Genomic DNA, 4,128 nt, shown 5'->3' on the forward strand with positions numbered 1-4,128 from the left:
TTTGAATAAAAAAGGTAAAATTAAAGTCAAACCAATCTGATATTATATATATATATATATATATATATATATATATATATTCTGATTTAGAAAATATTTTATACATAGAAATACTTATTGTAATGTACTTTATAAAGATTTCTTAAATACATTTTTGTAAGGTACTTTATAAAGATTTTTAGAACTTCTCCATAGTTTTTGTCTTTCAAATTGTTTAAAATTGGTCAATAAGTTTTATAATTGGTAGATGTTAGTAACTCAAATAAAGAATATGCAAAACTAAATTAATACTAATACTAACAAAAGAAGTTCAATTCAATATTAAGAATAGTGCTAGATAGCTATATTTTGATTTTGCATTGGTTTAGACCGTAAAAATATAAAGCTTAGCTTTTTAGTGTTTAGTAATGTAATTAATACTTCTTAATAGCGATACTTATATTAGCATGATTTAGTCATTTTTGATAATGTATTCGTTATGGCCTACTTTATTCTATGTGATTTCAATATCTTTATTATTAATGACGATGTATATAATGCATACATTATAGTTATAATATCTTATTAAGATTAATTTAGAGCACAAATTATATATTTTGTGCTATAAAATTTGAGGATAAAATCAAAAATTCGTCAGAAACAAAAAAATCAAGAAAACCCGAGATTGAAAACTCCAGTTGGTTTAGTTTGGTTTATATATTTAGAAACACAAGATAATTAATTTTGGTTTGTTAAATAAAAAATTCGAACTAATATACAGCCCCAGTCGTAACAATTGGAACAAGTGAAACGTTGTAGTCTTTTTGTAAAAGAGATCTGCTTTCACCACTGGCGAGTAGTCATTTTTAAGTTTCTCCTTCGCTAGACGATGTTTTCCTTTTTCCGGGAAATTTCTTTCAAAATTTAGACGCCAAAAGATAGACTTCTGTCTTAAACCTGATTTCAATATTAAAGTGAAAAACAAATTTTTTATAATTATTGGTATTAATTATGATGTCATTAATAGTAAATGAGAGGTGTAAAGTTAAATTTACTTCAAATATGAAAAAGTATTAAATGAAGAATTAAGAAAATAATACGCGACGACTTCATAAAAATATCATACGTCATAAAAACCGAACGTTATCATAGAAATATCATCGTGTTCATTTTGGAGCCGATCCCATGAGTTAATTTTCGACTTTCAACAATAATACAAAATTACCCTCATGTTGAGCTTGTTAGGGATCAAGGATAAAAATAAGGATCTTTCGTAGTAATGAAGTAATATTAAATCAAAAGTCTAAAAGAGGGCAAAAATTATTCTATTCCGAATAATACATACAACAACAAATTTAACCCTTTCTCAAAGTGATGGAAAGAGTGTCAAAAAGGGATCTTATCAGCAAACCACTTCATGACACGAATAGGAGCCTTAATCAACGCCAGTCCAAGTTCAACCAACACTGTCACACATATGCAACATGGACACGTCAACCTATTAACATACACACACACACACATATATATAGTCAAAAAATAATTCATATAATACAATTACCTGAAATGAAAATTAAATAAAGAGAAAAAGAAAAAGGAAAAAGAGCTAATTAAAAACCCGATAATCCAGAAGAGGACGCCGACTATGGAAATAAGCAGGGAAATAAGAGCAAAAGGGAGGCCTAATAAAAAGGCCAAAGGTCTGCAACTGCAATCAATTCCTGGACACATTCTTCTTTTCAATCCAACCTTATAGTTTCTATTTCTGCTTCTGCTTCCCCTCTTTTATAAACTCTCTATCTAGTCTTTTTCACTTGGAGTAAAAAAGAAAGTGAAAAACCATAGCACCTGAAATGGACTAAGGATCAGATCCTCTACATTAAAAATTCTCCACTTTGTGTCCCAGTAGAATTAGATTCTCTGTGCTGTTTAGATTGAATTATCTATTTTTCAGAAGTCCCTTTTTGGACGAGTGATCATTGATATGAATCAGGCTCTAATTTAACGTCGAACATGTGTTGCATGACTTCGGGGTCGGAGGTAGGGGACTTTCGGCTATTGGTTCAACTGAACAAATAACTTTCGATATAGAGTATAAATTTATATGTAAAAATCTACTAAAATTTCGACAAGTATTAGACTTGAACCTTATAATTTTAGTAGTACAATGAGTTCAATGCTAAGAATTTTAAAGGCTAAACCTATTAAATTTACTACAATATATATAAACCTGACTTTACTACAATATATATAAACAAAGACTTGCTTTTATTCATGAAGAGTGAGTAGAAATATATATAAACAAAGACTTGCTTTTATTCATGAAGAGTGAGTAGAAAGATTGTTGTTGATTAGTTTATAATCAAGAATATGAGTTTCCTACTTTATTTGAGAGACATCTGCATCTTTGTTTATTTAAAAAATGAATCAAACGATTCGGTCATGACATCAGACATGAGTTAGAACCCTCTACGTCACTAACAATGACCGCAGTTCATAGGCTAACATAAGCGTGGTGCACGGAGCATTCCGCATTTATGCAAGGTTTGTGGAAGAGCTACACCCAAAAGGTGTGATGTTATGATGTAGGCAGCTAAGAGTTACCCGACACCCAAGCAATCGGTGAGTATTAATCAGGTGTGCGCAAACGGTCTAGAAACAGTAACTAGTAATGGGCAAATCTATCAAGGAAAAATGAGAAAGAAAAAGAAAAAACCTTTCTTGTATTCAAGAATAAAACATCCTTGCCATAATTGTTTAACACATCAAGATTCAGATTCCAAGCCAATACTTGGGGTTCGTGCAAGGAATATACAGAAGTGATTTAAAGGCATTCACTTTTGCTGGTTCTCACCTCATCATAGACTAATGCATTCACAAATTAATCCCATTTTTTATAAAAATAGAATTATATTCCTCTAACATCATAAAGAGAAAAGTTAGGAAACTAGGAAAGTAATGAAGTTCATCTTTTAAAATAATCGTCCATTATTTTAATTAAGTTTATTTTTGAGAAGGAAAAATCGTCCATTATTCAAACTGAAAAGAAAAATGAATACTAGTTAGTTGTTAATTGTTCTTTTACTGCTTCATTAACACGTCGAACATCTACTAAGCACCTAAGCCAATACATGATAGAACTGAAGGATTGCGTATAGGTGTTCGTAACACGCAGCGGAATACAATAACAATCCTATGCAGATCTTTTCGTGTTTAAAATTTATTTAAATGTCAAAGATCGGATCTAAGACGTACCTGGTGAAGAGAGTCTCCTTTCAAAGTTCTTCGATAGTGCGAAGACTCTATGCGTATCCACACCGAGACCGACCCTTGCTATCAGCTTTTTGATCAATGAAACACGCGAACAAATTGAACGAAATATTGTGTTGAAATTTTTCACAAAAATCTCAACTCAATGTTAGAAGAACAAGAAACACTTTTCTTGTAATTGTATTTTCTCTCTTGGCTTGTGTTGCACTCTCACTTTTACAAAGTGATTTTTCTTCTCAAGAATTAATAATGCAGCAAATTTTCTCCATCACCCTTTATATAGCATCACCTATAAACCCTTTTCCTATTTGGTTGAGCTAATGATTTACTTAGGGTAAAAGTTTTGTATGAAATTCGCAATCCCATTCTCAATGGGTAATGTGACTGCCGAGAATCATGGACTTTCCATGAAGTCCAATTCCAAACCTTGGAATTTTCCTATTGAAAACAAGAAAACACTTTTGAGTTGTGAGACGTCCTTTTTTGGACTTCTAATTTCCATGTTTAATGAAATCGTAGGAAATTCTTTATGGAATTTAATGTCCAATTAAAAATTGGATTGTAAGAATAAATTAATATTAAATATATAACCTTTATATATAAATATGAATTACGAGTACCAAATATATATCATATATATATTTCAACCAAGGCATATAATTTAATTTTCTATTCTAAATAGAAAACTTCAATTTGTTCACAATATTAATTATATTCTCTGTGCTAGCAAAGAACATAATTATATTTCATTTGAACTAATAACTAAATTATTTGACTAATTAAATTCTTTAATTTAATTAACAAATAATAAAGTAATTAATCCTTTAGCAAAGATCAGGACACTCGTTAGTGTGCGACCCCATAGGTTCAATACTAAGC

The 4,128-nt window shown here is 30.3% G+C and overlaps 1 long non-coding RNA gene across 1 annotated transcript; it reads right to left on the minus strand.

Moving 5' to 3' along the window:
* Nucleotides 1–1,283: 1,283 nt before the first annotated feature.
* On the minus strand, nucleotides 1,284–1,749 carry LOC109217439. The gene is made up of 2 exons (XR_002066640.1): nucleotides 1,598–1,749; nucleotides 1,284–1,477 (listed from the first exon to the last, which is right to left on the minus strand). It is a non-coding gene; the product is annotated as an uncharacterized LOC109217439 (long non-coding RNA).
* Nucleotides 1,750–4,128: the final 2,379 nt, after the last annotated feature.

Source organism: Nicotiana attenuata, unplaced genomic scaffold (genome assembly GCF_001879085.1).
Source record: "Nicotiana attenuata strain UT unplaced genomic scaffold, NIATTr2, whole genome shotgun sequence".
NCBI lineage: Eukaryota > Viridiplantae > Streptophyta > Magnoliopsida > Solanales > Solanaceae > Nicotiana > Nicotiana attenuata.